General features: G+C 39.0%; 1 protein-coding gene across 1 annotated transcript in view; it reads right to left on the minus strand.

The window, feature by feature from the left end:
* The window catches only part of LOC150081221 (protein still life, isoform SIF type 1-like), a 496,225-nt gene extending 478,298 nt beyond the window's left edge, over nucleotides 1-17,927 (minus strand). The window contains exon 1 of the mRNA XM_090379423.1: nucleotides 17,629-17,927. The gene's annotated coding sequence lies outside the window, so the exon portion shown is untranslated. The remainder of the gene's footprint in view (nucleotides 1-17,628) is intronic.
* Between the last annotated feature and the right edge of the window lie 1,144 nt (nucleotides 17,928-19,071).

Genomic DNA, 19,071 nt, shown 5'->3' on the forward strand with positions numbered 1-19,071 from the left:
TATATTTAGTGACTACATAAGTACCGCTTTGCTTACATCTTGCCTGATATTTATTCATATAAATGGAGAACCCGAAACACGAAAAGAGTCGTTTCCTTCCAGCGAAGTACTTTAAATGATGACAAACCGTACTCCAGTAATTTTGGCAGATTCTTTAAGGCGCCTATCTTTCTTGATTTTCTTCAGTTCCATTAGGTACAAAGATTTACTCTTTGCCAGCGAGATTTCCCTATTGTAAGCCATATACACAAAAAATAATCCATTTTCTTCTGTTTCTTATAATATCAGATGATATATTTGTCCCTTCTTGGCCACTAAGTTCTTCTCCCCTTCTTCTTAAAATGTTGCTTCTTTCCATTTTCACCACTTTCATGCTTGAACGTACATAACCCTCATATCCGTCGTTTCTATAGTAACTTCACAGAAAACGAATGCTACCACGTATTACCAAGGACATCGCCTACAGAGATATGCTAATGAGGCCAGTGAACGCTCACCATGTTTAAAGATGTTATTGTAAAACGCTGGTTCCCTGCTCTGCAGAGTATTATGTATCCTAAAAGACGCCTCAGTCCGAAGATGGGTATTTAAAAAAGTAATCACTCATCCCCGAAGCACCAACACCATCCCACCCAAATAACCATTTTTTCATAACGGGGATAATGGTGGATTGAATTTCATAATATTAGTCAAGCAACACCCACCAGTTGGCATATGAAACAGCTAAATGAAATTTCATGAGACCTGTGGATACAGAAAATCAGTTTATCTTTTAAAATGAAGGATATTAAATCAGTGATATGGCCTCGGATGTTCAAAGAGACAAATATATGAGAATTAAGTTTTGTCCATTTGCAGAAACTAATTAAAAGATTGGTAGTTTCAAAAAAGGGGAGGGATCTCTAGATGGTGTTGAATGACAGGCAGTCTAAAATTTTAATTAAATATGCCGAAAATATTAATAAGGATCATTGACACTGAAAATCAATGGAGAGTTTTTTTTCCTTGCCCAAAATGTCTTAGAATCTAAGGTTCGGATATAAATCCCATGGCAACAATTCCAAGGAAGACCAGGATGTTAACAGATGTGAAGCTAATGTTAATAACTTCGAAAGAAACCACCAGGAATTGAAAATTCCAGTAAGACAGAAATTGAGACAGCCAAAGTTAATTAGAAGTTAAAAGTAAGACAGCTAATTAGGAGTTTTCCACATGGTCTCTGTATTTGGAATTCAGACAGGCGCCTCCAAGAAATTTGAGAAACGCTTTTCTTTAAATTTCGAATTTTATCAATATAATTAACGGTTATGGTGTAAAGAAAATCCAAGAAGTTCACCTGATGGGGGATTCTAACTTTCAGGATATTGACTGCAACTTATTGGATGACTGTTTCCACAGCAGCATGTTAGAGAGGCAACACGAGGGATTAACACTCATAATCTGATTATCAGCAGTGATTATTCATGCATTTAGAATTTGCAGATAAAGGAACCACTAAGTGGCAGTGATCACAGTGTACTGATGTGGGATTTACTCAAAGAGGTAACTACCATCGGGGGTAAAGGAGACTAGTGGTCTTAGATAGTTTTTAATTCTGTACAGTGGGTCTAAATGGATGTTAGATGAACTAATGAGGCTCGTGGCAGAGATGAAAAGTGCACGGGATGCATTTAAATTATCAGGAGACCCTGAAGTCTATGGTAGATAAAAGCTGGTCTGCAATCAAGTCACAAAGGAGGTTAGGCAAGTGAAGGCAGAGTATGAAAAATCTCTGGAAAAGAAAAGTACGTGAGTGGAACTTGAGGCGCAGAACACAAGGAGAGCGTCCGAATACTTTTGGTCTTATACTGTATATTTTAATTGGAAAATTTGCTCTTGCCGAGGGTTGTTTTCTCTAACCGCACTCTTACTCTTACCTGGTTCCATCGGGTAACTCTTGTAAAGATGCGAGACAAGCTTGGAACCATCCAGAGGTCAATGTTAATGGCAATCTGCCGAGTGTGTAGAACGGTCTCCACTCCTGCCATTCAGGTCATTGCGGGAGCACTTCCGCTCGATCTACATGTCACCTTCCGAGGGCTGTGCTTCCGCATTACGAAAAATATCCCAACAAGGATCCTTGACATTGAGGTTAATCTGGATGCTGACCCCAAGGCTGAGATGACACGTTGCTACAACGAGCTCTTCAACATTTGGCAAACTCGATGGCATAATTCAACAAAGGGCATTGTCACAAAAAGATTCCTACCTGATGTAACCTACACTGCTACTAAATCTGTACAGTCTTGGTTCACCCCTTCACTAGAAACATCATACCTAATTACCGGACACGGATCCATGAATGAAAAATTACACCATCTGGGTCTCCACCCAACAGATCTCTGCCATTGTGGAGCCAAAGAGAACTGGTGGCATGTACTATTCGAGTGCATTGCGTATGCTGATCTGAGACACAACCTTGTCAGCTGTACACAGATCTCTGGCGAGCATCTAGAGCTCTTCCTACAGAACCCTAACAACCTCCCTGCACTGCAAACCTACTCAGCTGAAGTCTTTAGGCGCAGAAGAAGGATTAACAGACCACCAGTGGCAAACATCGATGACCCAGCAGTGGACTGAAACCGACCATGTATTTCCCCCCTTCCCCCCAGCCTGCTGCATGGGCTGTGGAGCTTGTTTCTGCGGCCTGTGTTCAGGAAGGAAAATATCTCTCTCTCTCTCTTTCTCTTCCCCCCCCCCTTTTTTTTTTTTTTTTTTTTATAAATATATATGTATATATGTTTTTTTTTTTTTTTTTTTTCCTCGCATTCTACAATCAGTCCATGGCTGTTTTTTTTTTTTTTTAAATTAATTTTATTTCTTTAATTATTATTATTATTATTTTATTTATTTAATTTATTTCTTTTATTCTTATTATTTTTTATTTATTTATTATTTATTTTTTTTTCTCTCTTCGCGTTCTAAATCAGTCACATGGTTGGTTTTTTTTTTTTTTTTTTTTTTTTTTGCGTTCTTCAGGGTTGCTGTCACTTTTTTTTTGCGTTTTACAGTGATATTATTATTTTATTATTATTATTATTGTTATTTTTTTTTTTTTTTCTTTTGCACCACGGGAAAATCTAAATAAATATATATGTTTTTTTTTTTTTTTTTTTTTTTTTTCTCTCCTCTGGAGTGGGCCCCTAGAGGAATCTGGCCCACCTTTTGGCAACATCAGGTGGATCAGAGTCTCATATTGAGACAGTACGTGATTAGCTGAGACTGGCCCACCTTCCCGTGGTGTGGACGAGTACCCAGAATCATCTGTCCAGGTGACTGATGCTTCTGGGTAGCCAAGTGGCCAGAACAGAACAACAGAACACACACATAATACACACAAACCGACGTCACACACATATCTGGCCCATTTGTAGTGATACTGTTCTTCACAGAGATACGAGGCGGAGTTGAACTAACGTTCTAGGAGCCGCCCATTACAAAAACACATGTCCACATGTCTCTAACCGCACCTGAGAATCTCTAACAAGTTGTTCTGTTTTTAATTTTTTTGTCGGGCAGTGCAGTAAATACTTATTTTAACAAGTTTCAATCCTAACAACCCTAAACCCATCCACTTACCCTGCTATTTAGGGATTTTATCGTATTGGCTTTAAACTGAAAATTATGTATCTATATAATATCATCACTTTCCCTGTTTAGCTTTCTTAGCTGCATGACGTAAATTTGAATTCAAGAAAGTTACCACAAGTGATGTTACCATAGCAACCAACACAATAACAATTCTTGGAAATCCTTAGTTCTTAAAATACACAAAACTCAAGATTAGTGGAGCTTATAATTTATCACTAACCTATTGAAGGAGAGAGAGAGAGAGAGAGAGAGAGTTTAAAAAAAAACGATAAACTTTATTGACCGCATCTGCGATGATAAAAGTTGCTATAGCAACAAGACTCCAGATCTTGGAGCTCAATTGAGCACTGGATGTAGTCGCTAATAATACCAGGGGAAATGATTTCGGAATATTAATAACCGATGTTCATTGATTGCCTGTTTATGAGTTCTTTTATTCGATGGTGTAATAGATGGAAATGAATCCTACCTTTGGCTCCAGTTATGTGAAAGGCAAGTGGACAGCACCGCAGTTGTTGGACTTAAAAATTGAAGACAATCTGGCAACAGATGTTCATATTTCTAACACGTTGCGGCCAAGGAATTCTATGCACCCTTTTGATGGACACCTAACAAGTACGTAGGTGACAAATGTTGAAATTGTGTCCGCACACACGAAGAAAAGAGGCTGATGGAAAGACAAGTCCCTGCAGAGCTTGGCGTCTTCCTCCTATACTGCATTATTGATTTGCACCGAAGGATGAAATAGCCATTAGCACGTTTCTCCTCCTAACACACAATGGCTTGACAAATCTGGAACCAATAGTCTAGCAGGCAATGAAATTTCGTACAAATTGTAAGAAATGGAAGCAACAAATCCGAGCGACAGCTCTTCAAAGCTTAGATAGCGCATCCTACCTGGCCAATATTTGCAGCCGGCCAAAATGTAATACTTTTAAGGACAATCTGTTCTCTTTCTATCATTATTCCAAAACGAATTGAAGGGTAGATTAAGTTCTAGTTAAAATTAAAATATAAGAAAGAGTTTGTCTGATTTTGAGAAACAAAGATGCACAGAATTCTGTGCATCATTTCGAACAGCAGTTGCACTTTATCTTCGCAGGATTTCGTACCTCTATATTTCCTTGTTTGAGGTGCTGCCCTTTTTTTGCTAACTTTGGTATTTTATATATTTTTTTCATTTTTACCATTTCATTTTTATAGCATTGCTTGATTTGAGTAATTCTGTGGGAAACAAATATTTTATCATTTTTAAAGTAATATCGTCTGCAGTTTATACACGAATCCCAGTATCTTTCGATGTCAAACCCTTAAGGTCTTCAGTTGATTCAAAATGAGAGATTAGTATTACTATTAGTGGGGGGAAAAGATGCAAAAAGCAAAATCGCCTGTCCGTCCTCTCCAATAGCTTGTCTAGGTTCTTATTTCAATTTATTGAAACTACCCACTTCCACAACAATAGATGGAAGTTTGTCCCAACAATCAACTAACTGCTGATTGAGGGCAAACTTCAGCACATCTATACCGCGACCATCCTTTTATACCTCCTCAAGTAATGGCATTCTACTCTTAATAAGAGTAGAATGCCATCAGCATTGAGCAAGAACAATCCCTTTAAAGCTGTAAACACCTCAGTCAGATCATCTCAGAGATGCCGAGGCTCCAGACCCTGCAATTTGCAGAACTGAAGACTTTCTTGGTAAGAATACCCCTTTATTCCCCTCACCAATCTTCTTGCTATTCTCTGCACCCGTTCCAGCAGATCCACATTCCTCCGCAAATTAGATTTACAGACCTGTATGCAGTACTCAAGATGTGGTCTAATCATTGCCTCATTCAACGGAAAAGTCACCTCCTTATCACTGCTTGCAAAATACCTGTAGAACATTGACAAAACTCATTGAGTTGAGCTGTCCTGGTATTGTCTGCACTGCTCAGAGGACTCCATATCTGACTGCACAATTACTTTCAGTCTTTCTTGTTCTCTTCCACCATGAGTGTGGTACCACAGAACCACCCTGCCAACCTTCGTATCATCTGCAAACTTAAAAATACAGCCTGATATGCCTTCAATTAATATCATTAATAAATACAGAAAACAATGATGGGCCTAGAACAGAACCCTGAGGGACACAACTAATAACATTAGTCCATGAAGAAAAGTGTCGTCCAATAATAACCGTCCTCTGTCTTCTTCCATTGACCCACCCCATACTTTATCCGGAACAGTAACTTGCCCTTAATGGCACACTGCTACAGTTTTTATAGCGGTCTTTTATGTGCGACTCCATTAATTTCCATGGAACAGAAGTCAAGCTTACAGGAAAGGGTTTCAATATGATGAAAATTAAAATTTTTTTTATCAGAATTTGCCTGAGTATGTGGTAACGTCCACGAATGTGTTGTCCCTCTTTTGGAACTAAAATTTAAAGCTAAAAATCTATAGAATAATAATAACAAATAATAAAGTGCATTGGACCTGCACCCTGGATTTAACCTCTTCCTTCTTTCCTCAAGATTGCAACAATCACTCTTCAACTACATTAATAGAATCAGGTAAGTTGACCTACCACTCACGGTGGATTGTCTAGAGATCAACACAAACTCCCAAATTATATCTTGCCTTGGTCTGTCACCTTCAAACATTTCAATTTCCAAAAATTGAATACGGAGTGCCCTTCTGAGTACCGTCCTACCTGATGAGCAGTTACTTGATCAACTACAATAACTCCATTACACAGTAGCGCCATCTGCCAGGAAGACGTCTCACTAAACGTCGACCTTCTGAATTATTTCATATATTTGTTTTCAATGTATTAACCCTTTTGGCATTACCATCGTGAACATTCGTGATTGAATATCCTCTGGCAGATAGATTAGAGATTTAAAAGCTTAGTTTATTTCGAAAAATTACTCATTTGCCAAAAAATTAAAATCTTTATTTAATATTTGTTGGGACCACCTTTTGTCTGAATTAAAAGCTTGCCCATGTCGTTGCATGATTACACTGGGTGTCTGAAGGAGTCTGGCTCCAAATTTTACCATTCTTCCAACAGGATATTTGTCAGCCGCTGTCGTGGTCAGTAGAGAAGAGCGAAGCATTCCAATTGGATTTAGATTTGGAGTAATATTCCTCGAACCATTCGGGTACAATTTTTGCACGGTGGATAGTTGTTGTCGTTTTGAAAGAAACCATCGCAGTTCAAGTAAAAATGAAGTATTGCAGGATGGGGTTGGTCCGATACAACAGAAAGATATTCATTGGAGGTAATAAGATAGAATGAGCGAACCCAGCCTGTAAACAGAACATATACCACAATGTGGTACCACTTACAGACGCTTGAGTAGTGGACACATGGCTTCATGAGGTTCTCCCCAGACCGGGTGGAAAAGACCTGAGTTCGAATCATATCGATGACGGGAGGAATTTTTATAAGTCTTTTTCACAACGCGGCTGAGTTACTCGGTCCCAGGCGAGGGCAGCATGGTTTTTTCTCCAAGAAACTCAGTTTTTTCGTCCAGCAAACAGAAAATCGACCTCCTGAAAGCCAAAACAACAACAACAACATCATGACGTTCACGCCACACTTTCACCCTACCATTGGTGCAAAAATGTGTAAATCGAGACTCGTCAGACACGATCTTTTTCCACTGTTCCATAGTCCAGTCTTAGGTTAGGAAGCACCACTCCAGTCAAATCTTTTGATATTTTACAGAAAGATATAGGCAGATCCCAAATTCTTCAATAGTTCTGTTGAAAAACATTCAATTTAGATGATTTAGATTTTCTTTTTGCTGCATAAAAAAACCCTCGCCTGAGACCGACTAACTCAGCCACGTTGTAAAAAGGCCCATTAAATCCTCTTATCATCGATGAAACTCAAACTCAGGTCTTTTCCACCTGGTGTGGGAAGGACAGCGATTCTACCAATAGTGACATCAATTGCAAAATCGATGATGTCACAATTGAAAAAGATTTCTGATTTCAATTGCAAAATATTTTTTTATTTGGCCAGTGAGTGTAATGAACATGGAAATTTTAATATATTTGCATAGATTCTGACCTTTTAGCGGATGAAAAACCCGAATCTCGGTAGGTAAGTTTTACAAAGAGAATCATATATGTCCAAGACAATGAAATTAGAACTCAACGTAGACCTGAAATTCTGCCCATCTTTTAGAAGTTTTTTAACTAATCGATATTAGCAAAGATTGGAGAGCATGTCTGCTCAATTATAATGTAAGGAAAAGAACCTGCGAAACGAATTAATGCTTCACTTCTCCCTTTCTTACTCTTCATACACAACCAGCGTCGCCAACCGTAACAAATTCCTAGAAGCCTTTTAGAAACTCCTTCGTACTTAGAAAGATACATTGCCGTGATATAAACCCCTTAGGAACTACGATTTTGTGATGGGAGCAACACACAAGAAATGAAGACACTGCAATGAAGAAAAGCTGAACGGAATTTTTGTACTTAAGGAGTAAGTTGTCGTTTATGCGCATGTGTTTTTTATGCTCTAGATTCTAAGAAATGCAGCTGAGTTTCTTCTCGGAATTTGGAATTCCTCACAGCGCCATAAATGCACATAAATGAAGTTTATTTTCTAACCAAAATAAGTGAATCAATATAAATAGCAATGATAGACTCCAGTATATACACTCACGAACCAAAACATTATGACAACCTTTCGCCTGATAACTGCTTGTACCTAGCATGTCATTGACTCGAAGAGATCGTGGAAGGTGTCCTCAAGTATCCTGGATAGAAGGAAGTCCCGAAGTCTGGCAACTCGGCGAGGCCCTGGTGTGGACTAGAGAATGTTGCGTTCCATCGTATGCCATAAACGTTCGATGGGATTAATGTCGGGGAAATTTGGCAGCCAGTGGAGCACAGGAATTTCTTGTACATGATCTTGGAACCATTACTTCGTTATGCGGGAATTATGAAACACAGAGCACTGTCTTGTTGAAAGAGTCCAGTGCCATCTGGATACACGGTCACTAGGTAGAGAAAACTTAGGCCCAAACAATGCCGAAGTAGGAATATTTTTTATTGCTGTGCAGATACAGTCACTAAACAAGTTGATGTACAATTATCTTACATTCCCTCGTTAAAGATCACATTCATTCTCAACGTAATGTCCATGTCACAATGCAATACCATGAAGATATCTGAAACTATAAAAGTCCAAACGTAAGGTTGCGATGACCTCCAAGGATTCAAGTAGGACTTGGCAGTGAGGGCGTTTTCAGTGGGAGATGAGGGCACCGAGTGATTTCCAAAAAACATCCCCCAAACCATAATACCACCTGTTTTCGTCTAACCATGCAGTCTGCTTACAGCTCTTCACTTGCTTGCAGTCGAATACGCACTCATCCATCAGCATGGTGGAGCTGGAACTTGATTCCTCACAGACGACTCTTTTCCAGTCGTCCAATGTCCAGGAATTGTGCTCCCGTGTCCACTGCAGGCGGAGGAGTTAATAACGGTAGGCACATGAACAGGTAAATCCATCCACAGCCCATAGACCAATAGTCCATAGTCTATAGATCTACTCGATGCTGCTGATTAAATAAGTACAAAGCATAAAGATAAAGAATAAACATAAATGTACCCGAAGAGGTACCATGTGGGCTCTGTGATAAGGACGCCTCATGTGGATTACTTGTGATATGGTCAGTCGTGTTCCGTGAGGATGGATTTTTGGACCCTTTCAGTAAACAGACTCCAGAATCTCTCGACCACAGGTGTTACATTGTCATGATAACCAGATATTTCTCCTGGTTGATAGTAATTGGACGTGACCAATGTAACTGTTTTCCCTCCCTAAGAATTGAAGAATTAAGAATTCAAGTTATAGATGTTTGGTAACACGATGGAATCGGTGATTAAAGGTATAATAAGGAAAATCTTCATAAGAATTAAATCCTAAAGAGGACCACAGCAGGGGTTTGTGAAGTGAAAGTCTTGTCTAACATATGTTTAATTATTATGATGAAGTCATAAAGCATTTGAATGCTGGAAACAGTTTCGGTATTGTATACCTAGATTACAGTAAAGTTTTGATTCGGTCGCTTATCTGGAGCATGGGTGGCTTATCGAGACTTCTTCCTCTTACCAATCCCTTTATTCTAAAATGGATCTGTAGATTAACGCAGTGAGGGGAATCTCAGGCTTTTCGTCAAAGCCCTCTTGTTTCTGATTTTCCTCAATGATGTTGATTAGGATTTAATGGGAATGCTATTGAAGTTTGCCGATGATTTAAAGTTGGATAGAATGGTAAATAATCGGGCTATGCTGCTTCAGAATGTTCTTATTTAAGGTTTTAGGCGCATCAGCAACTTAGGCCATATTGTGCCAAATATGATATGTCTATAAATTATGGGTGTTCTTCGGTCGATTTGCTGTTTGCTGGATGAAAAACCCGAGTTTCCGGGAGTAAAAAAACATGCTATCCTCCTCTCAAACTAACTCAGCCATTGGGATAAAGACCCATAAAAATTCTTCGTGTCATTAACAGGATTCGAACTCCGGTCTTTTCCACCGGGTGTGGGGAGGACTTAGATCAGTTACACATATGGTCTGAAAGATGGTGACTGAGTTTAATCCTTCTAAATAAAAGGGGGCGGAACAAACCTAGCGATGACTTATAGACTGGGGGTACACGGAAGTAAAGGTGGTTCAAGATAAGAAAGATTCAATGATTACGTTATAAGCAGTTATGAAGTTGTTCTTGCAGTGTAAGCAAGAAGGCTCAAAGTTTCATCAGTGATTTTTTTGCGTGCAATATTAACACCAATTGTTGCCTTATGGATGTTGTAAGTTTTTCAAATCTTCATCTTCGACAAGAAAAAGCAATGTTTATACGAAAATAAAGCAAGTAGAGTGAAGATACAAATATGTCAGCATAATTGAATGCGAAAGCTGAGAAATGCTTTTTGCGTGTTCTTCAAGAACAATGCTTCAAGAAAACAAAAGCATCTCAAGTAATAAAAAGGAAAACTTAAAAGAAATCGGCTCAAGAGAATGACAAAACAGTGTCTTACTTTTCTCCACCGCTGATGCTTCGAATAGTTTTTGTGGTGCAGTTAATGCACTAGGCGAAGCCTTCAAATGGCTAACATTAATTAGTGTTCTGTCGTGAAAAATAGGGCCGGAAAACTTAAATGAGCGACTCGCGCGTACTGCGATTTAAATTTAATTTATTCGACTGGTTTTTATTAATCAGTGGTAAGATGTTGTTGTAATAGGAGCATCAGCGTAAAAGGCCATATTGCTCCGTGTATATTGCGTATGTTCTGGTGTCAATTTTCTGTTTGCTGGATAAAAAACCAGTGTTTCCGGGAGAAAACACCATGCCATCTTCTCCTGAGACTGACTAACTCAATCACCTTGTGAAAAAGGCTCATAAAAATTCGACGGTACTCGAACTCAGGTCTTTTCAACGTGAGGTGGGGAGGACGGCAATCCAACCAACTGTGCTACCTGCAAGGGCAATGATAAAAGGAACCTTGCGAATTTTATTCGATTCTTTCATTTAAAAACTGGTTTTGCTGTCAAAAAGAAGCCTCCGGATAGAACAAAAATCGCCCGTACACCAGGAAAGTTCGTAGCTATCAGGACAACACACATGCAGAGTCCAAAGCATTGGGCACATCAGCATGCACGTTTGTTAAATTCATCGGTTGTTTCTAGCCACTTTGCCATCAGGAAGGCGATCATTTAGAGAGCCTGCTTAGCGTCTTTGATGTACCACGGGGAGGTGGGCCATAATTGAGTGTGTTTCTGACCATCAGGAGGTGGATAACTACAAACATTGCCTGTCCTAAAAGGGTGGAACCTACAGCCACTGGAAGTAGCTCTGGGAACCTACCACCAAAAAAAAAAAAAAAAAAAATGGTGCCTTACCCGTAAGCAGAAAAGAAATATGTGAAACCATGTCTCTTAAACAAGTTCTCTTTGGAAGAAGCCGTGTCTCTTTCTTCCACCTTCCGCCTTTAGGGAGCCATGACCTATGGGTCAATATGATGCAGTCATTGAAAGATAGAACCAATTTTTAATTGTAGTTGTTGAGGCTGTCAACTCTGTCCAAATATTTTGTAGTTGTTGTGCAACTCTGTCCAAATTTTAGATTTTTATTTTTTTAAATTATATGCTGGATCGTTGTTAATACCTAGGATATAAGTGAGTCTTCTATCCTAGGTATTAACCTAGGCAAGATTAATCTATATGCCATGCCTATAAAAGCTATATACAAATCCAAGGACAAAGTGACAAAGGACTTTTGAAGTGACACTTCTTTAGGAGAAAGCCCCACCATTCACGAAAGTATCCTCTTCTGGCTCAATAACGGTAAACTAGGAAAATTGATCATTGTCGTTCAACTGATGTACTCCATCTGGACCTACAGATGTGTCTGCACATATGGAGGAGAAGATGCCCCTGACATCATGGCAAAACGGAACACATCTGAAAGAAACAATCACAGACTAGGTATACAGAAAACAGATTAAAGCACAGCAACAGGCAGGAGCAGGACTGGGAAAAGATGGTAGGCTCCACATCATGCCAACCCAAAAGAAACCTGCCACACCTGTCACGAACTGAACGACCCTTTATAGGACTGTAGATATACAGTGTAGTATAAATAGCCAAAAAAGACACACTCTCCTTGTGTGAAAACATGAATTGCGCAAGAGATCACCACTTGATATTCGATTATATCTTTGTTAGAGAAAACAGAGATAGTCATCACAGATCATGAGAAGTAATATTAACTCTATTGAAGTGAAACTTGTTTAGGCGCGCCCCAGGCAGTTTTCATATGAGAGCAATTTACGTCCGTGCAAACAGCACCACTACAGCCTTGAGAAAGTTTTTATCTTGTTAGTTGAGGCCCAAGTAGTTAAGTCCTTTAGGATTATTTCAGCTCTTTCCCTCCAAGGCTTTGCGGGATCTTCCAGAAATGCAGATAACTAACTCACCGTGTGCGATATTGAAGCAGTGTTCAAACTCCCTGGAAAGCCACTGGTCCAAGATGATATTTCAGATGAGAGTCCACAAGGACAGACCCTTGGAGGCATCTTCTGGAAACAGAATTACTGTATGAATGATGTTGAGCAATCACTCTAACTGAACAGTTCTGGCAGTGATGAACTATCCACAAGGTTTCCTCGAGTTAATGACGACAGTTGGCTTCAACAAGTTAGCGCAACATCTTATACCACCGTGGGCAGTCAATGGACGCCGTGACTGCTTTTTCATAACCACATCATCTCCAGTAATGGTGATATTTCTTGCTCTTCCGAGGACCTCAGACCTGTCAACATGTGATTTTTGTTATGAAGACATTTGAAAAGCAAGGTGTATTCTCACCACTACACAATATTTAACAACTGAAAGAAAGAATTCGTGAAGAAATTGCTGAAATTCCTTTGGAGATGCTACATCATTTTACAGAAGAGCTGCAGGACACATGACTTCATGTCATGTGTTCTGCAGCTCTTCTGTAAAATTCGATGCCATGCAGTCTCTACTTATTGTTCTTGTATTTCTCAAAGGAAATTATGATGACCTTAGGTATTATTTTAATTCTGTTTGATGGGAACGCTTGGTGAATCTAATAAGTAATAATATTAAATGAGCAATGTCCAAAGAAGTAATTCTAGAAGCTAGACATCTTTTTATACCTTTAAAGTGTCCTTGTTTCGAACACCGAACTGATTTATTTGGTATCAGAAAAGTTGCACGGACAAATATAAATAACCACAGGGACATGGAAGAGTTTGTCAAGTATAAATTAATTCGAAATAATGTTATTCTTAGAATGAGACATGTTGAGGCCTAGTTTGAAACTACTTTGACAAAGAAGTTCTACTAGACATTAATTTCAACATAATCGATGACTCAATGGATCAGTGTTGAGTTAAAGGAATTTTTTCAGTTTGTAATGGGCTAGATAGCAGGTATAGGGAATAGGCGATTGCATGATCACTAAAAATGGATTTAGAGTGAAAGTATTCTGTTTGAATCTGAAAAAGGCAGAAGGAGCCCATGGGATTTATCCATTGCCATTAGATAAACTCTCATCTATAGCAATGCGTGCACCTTCTGAGTCTCCACAAATTACTGATGTGAAATGTCTCTCCAGTTTACCAATTAAACAATCTCTGCTCAATCTCTGTTTCAAAGAAACTTACGATTTCACATTTACAAAACCATTAGAAAGTGTTCTTACATTGAATAGAAATCCTACCTGTACAATGAGAGTACACTATATTTCATTGTCCATTTTTAAAAGTCTTGTACTACACAACCATCTCCTGTTGCCTACCTTTTGGTCATTATCCAATAGTATGCAGATAAATTCATTCTAAAAGCTACACCCGTTTTCATTTTTCAAATGAATCCATTTAACTCAATGTTATATAGAATGTAACGCATTTCTCCTAATTGGGACAACTTTTATATGTGCAGGGTGGTCCATAAGTAAGAAACTATTTTAAATAACTGCTATTGTAAATATGTACAAGTTAATTGAAAAATAGTTTACAATCGCTTTCTATTGTTTCATAATAATTTGAGATTGGAAAGGTACCATGAACCTTTCCAATAAGCTAGTCTGTAATCAGGTCACAAAGGAGGTTCGGCAGGCGAAGGCGGATTACGAGAAATCTTTGGCAAAAGATGCTAAGAAAAACAGCAAGGATTTCTTTACTTATAATAAACTCTAAAAGGAAGGGGCTGAATATGATTGGTCCACTTGACATCGATGGTTCGACTGTTGATGATCCTGCTCAGATAGCAAACAAACTGAATGAGTATTTTGCATCTACATTCACACGTGAGGAATTATTGGTTGGCAGGTTGGAAGGTTGGCAGGGTTGTTAATGACAGTAATGGCAGTGTGCTACTGCAACAGGATCTAGATAATTTGGGCAGATGGGCTAAGAAATGGCAACTGAAGTCCAACCTTGACAAATGCAAAGTACTGCATATGGGTAGAAGTAACCCCAGAGAAACGTACCAACTGTGTGGTACTACACTTAAGGTGGTAGAAAATGAAAAAGACCTGGGAGTAATTGTGCAGTCAGATATGAAGTTTTCTGAGCAGTGCAGACAGGGCGCTAGGGCGGGTCATGGGGTTTTGTCAATGATATATAGGAATTTTGCTAGCAGGGAAAAGGAGGTGATTGTCGCTCTGTATAAGGCAATGGTCAGGCCACGCCTTGAGTACTGCGTACAGGTCTGGAGGCCTCATTTTAGGAAGGATATAGATTTGCTTGAGCGTGTACAGAGAAGAGCAACACGATTGGTGAGGGGAATGAAGGGATTCTCTTACCAAGAGAGGCTTAAGTTCTGCAAATTGCAGTGGCTGGAGACTAGGCACCTGCGCGGTGATCTGATTGAGGTCTATAAGGCCTTGAATGGGTTGAGCACGCTGAATTCTGATGGGATCCTCCCACTTGTTCAGAATACGAACCTACGGGGACATAAGTTCAAATTAAGAAAGGACAGATGTAGAATAGATGTGCGGAAATTTGCCTTTAGCCAGCGGGTGGTTAATTACTGGAACAAACTTCCATCTGTCGTTGTGGAAGTTGATAGGTTAAATAAATTTAAGGAGGAACTGGATAGGCATTTGGAGGGAATGGTGTGATTTTTTTTTTTTTTTTTTTTTGGCTGATGCTGCATAAGCTCCTACACTTGCTTTCTTGCATCATGTGCCACTACTACTACTACTACTACTACTACCTTACAATTAGAAAGAGGGTTGAATTATAAAGTGGAATGCAAAATTGAAAATGCTGCAGAAGCTGCACACAAGCTCAAGAAGTTTTTTGGACATAAACTACCCATAATAAAAACCATAAAGCAAATTGTTAGGAAGTTTGGTGAAGTGGAAACAGTACACAATTTACCAAAACTTGGTAGACTTTTCCTGCCCAAAGTCCAGGTTGGGCTAGACTTTGGACAGGACATATTCTCGCGCCCTTTTCCTTTGAGGGAAGTGTGAGAGGAGAAAGCTACGTGAGACTGTCAAAATAAAACATCATTCCATTACTGCAGTCCAAGATCAATTTTAACGATTTCTTTTAATTCAAGATGGAGCACCAGCTCACTGTACAAAAATTGGACGCGTGGTTCCATTGAATGGCCACAATGGTGCAACCCGGATTTACAGATTGATTACTTTTTTTGTGGAACTCTTAAAGGATAAAGAATTTAATAATAAGGAAGGATCTCTGCTGAAGGATATTTCTGAGGTCTTGTACCTTGCTGCGTGTCTGTAGTATTATCATAACCACTAATCTAAACGTAGGATCCCAGCCAATTGAACTAAGCGAAACTCAAAGACTCTATTATGAGGTGTGCAGATAATTTGCTATCTTTAGCGATGGGTGTCCTTGAACATTAGACTTCGAATAGAACACACAAATGAAGTTAATCATCAGTCTCTAGTGTTCGCTCCTATTAAGTGTGGCCAATAATTTCCAAATATCTTCATATTATAACAACAATAAAACGCTAATTGCAAAGCATTTAAGAATACAACTGCAATAAAATGCAAACCCTTCACCAATATGGCAGAGTATCGTTTCGATTGCAATATTCACCTTTAATTTAATCTAGAGATAACAAGCCCACTTTCTTGCACTGTACCCCTGCTGTCACTAAATTACCAGAGCTCTAAATAGAGTACACTGGTATCCATGTTACCACACTGCTGAGTTACAAATTCAATGCTAGCTCAACGATTTGGCTTTGTAAACAGGAAAGTGAATAGGATTTCAGAGACCATCTATGCGGAAACTCATCACGGGTGACAAACCCGTGAATGGAATGTTTATGTATAACTAGCTTATGACTACCCGTAATGCAATAGGACTGCATTCAATTTATTAAGGAACAGTCCATCTGTAGATTGAAATTTGTGATGGAAATTGTAGCTGGCTTTGGTAGATTTTTAAAGAGCATAATTTTAAAATATAACAAATTAGTGTAATTATTTAAATTGTACTAATTATGACTAATACTTAGAGTTTAGAAAGCTGGAAGGTAAAATTCCAATAAAAGGAACTACATACGATACTTCAAAATCGTCTGCAGTCTGTCAAGTAAAAGCAAACGAAGTAAAATCGTCTGCAGTTTCAAACTTGTCTATTTCAAGCCTTTGAAGAAAAGGCAAACGAAGTCAAATCGTCTGCAGTTTCAAGTTTAATCTTATGCAGTAACATATTTCGAGTCTTTAATTAATGAAAATAACACGTAAGAATTTATACTCATATTTATAAACATGTATAAACCATATATATATATGTCCTAAGGTGTAATAAAATGTTTATTATTATTATGCGCCTATATATTAATGCATAAAGACGTCATTTTCCCAGCGTAGTCAGTTAGGCTTAAGTCTCGCGACACAAATTGCAGCATTGCTACACTAAATGCTAAGCCTAACGACGACTTAAGAATATGAAATTCGAAAGAAATGTTTTTATTTTGAGAACTTCTTGCCATCTGGCAAATAAAGGTAAAGAAATCAAGCGCTGTTTCAAATAAAAGTCCGGTGCACCGCTACTTCTTTAATCCTAACTGTGCGCAGTGCACTGATAAATCTTTAATGTTAGTATCGCTGCCATTTTGGTTCAGACAAAATTCTAAAATTCCATCGTCCATTCTGCTTTAAAAAAAAACAAGATTCTAATTGGTTGTCAAAGAATGCCAAGAACACGTGCTGCTGGCGCGAGTGGCACGCGGTAACCAGAAAAGCACGAGTACTGAATGTTATAATGGCGCCATTCACTGTCTAGCAAATAGCTGCAGCTATTTCGTCAGGAGAGTGGAAGCTCTCAGATCGAACAAGGACGTCGACCTCGTAGTGGTCTTCCTCCATTCTCCAAACGAGGTGGACTCCATCAGCTCTATTGGACGATGGAGAATAAATATCCGGAACCATTAATTGAAACGCAGAAGGAAATATGTCTACTCACCTTGTAAAGAAAAGAGAGTGTACGATAGTCCTGGCACAGACATTCGCCCAGCATCCGAGCATCTAGGAGTCAGAAACGCCACTAGCAGTCGCAAAAGGGCCTACGATATCCCCCCATCGACCGTCTATCGGTGGTAGCAAGATCCGCAGAGGTAGAGAACAAATCACTCCGAGGTTAACTAAGGATCTACTTAATCAGAAATACAAAACACCATCGCACTACGCGCTCCATTGGTATGTCGACAGACAGGAGGGCTTCCAGTGAGCAGTGCAAGATCCTGTCTAGGTCCAGGCACTGGTCCAGCCCATCTGCCTCCTAAGCCTCCCTTAGAGCAAGAGGATGGCTCCGAAGAGCGAACTGTTTGTGTCTCTGTATGTGCACTGTGGATGAGAGAGAGAACTTCGGAGCAGTGGTTGCTATGACAACATCGTTGTCAAGGCAACTGCCTCAGTCAATAGTCTGGGTAGATTTCGAAGCGTAGGGTGGTTGCAACAAACCGTGAAACGGCTTGAGCATTAGAGATATTGGAAGAGACGTACAATCACCATAGGAGTGGTGCAGAATCTTGATATCTCAGATAATTTCTCCAAGAAGTGAAAATTCAGCTGTAGAAACCAGCCCCATTACTACTGAGAAGGTAGGAAATTCTCAGGAAAATTAATCATACAAGAAATTAATGGTGTTGTTTGTTTGTTTTTAAGAAATTCTGCAAAACAAGAAGAGCCCAATTAACAAGTAAAAACTTGTTTTCTATTTTTATTTTTTAATGAACAATAAAATAAAGGGTTGCTAAAGGGTTCTTATTATCTGTGATTAATAAAATATAAAGCATTGTTTTTCTAATAAAATTTTTATTTTATTATTCCCCAGCTATTCTCCAACTAATTATAGACGGGAAAAATCCTGAATATCCCTACTGGAGGTCATAAAAACCAAGGGTGTTAATCACAGATGAAGCAACATCCCACAATTGCTTAATTAGATGCGAAATGGAGGAACATTACTCGATATTTTCTTATAAACAGATACCCAAGAGCCTTAACAACTCAAGCCAGCATGAGGAATTAAGTTCCCAGGTATTTAAAGCCTCCTTCCATGAAGACCAAAAGTAAATTACCTCCGTTCTTCAAACAGTGTTGTAATGGAATCATTATACCTCCCATCCATATTGATCCATCTCTGGACGTTTATTTTTATATCGCTAGGAAGCTAAAACAATCTGTGAAACCGTGGTATTCGAACTCAGGTCTTTCTCACCGGGCAGGACAATGATTATATCCACTGTGACCTGCGAGGGCCTTTTATTGGTAATGTAAATTAATTTACACTACAAATACAAGTCTTTAGAATTAATGCTCTGTTCCATGCTGCAACTACATTTTGGAGAATTAACTCACAAAATAGCACCGTATTGTACTGTTTATAGAATGCGGTTTAAAGAGA

This window comes from Mastigoproctus giganteus, chromosome 8, assembly GCF_048544385.1.
Source record: "Mastigoproctus giganteus isolate SK-2022 chromosome 8, ASM4854438v1, whole genome shotgun sequence".
NCBI classification, from domain to species: Eukaryota; Metazoa; Arthropoda; class Arachnida; order Uropygi; family Thelyphonidae; genus Mastigoproctus; species Mastigoproctus giganteus.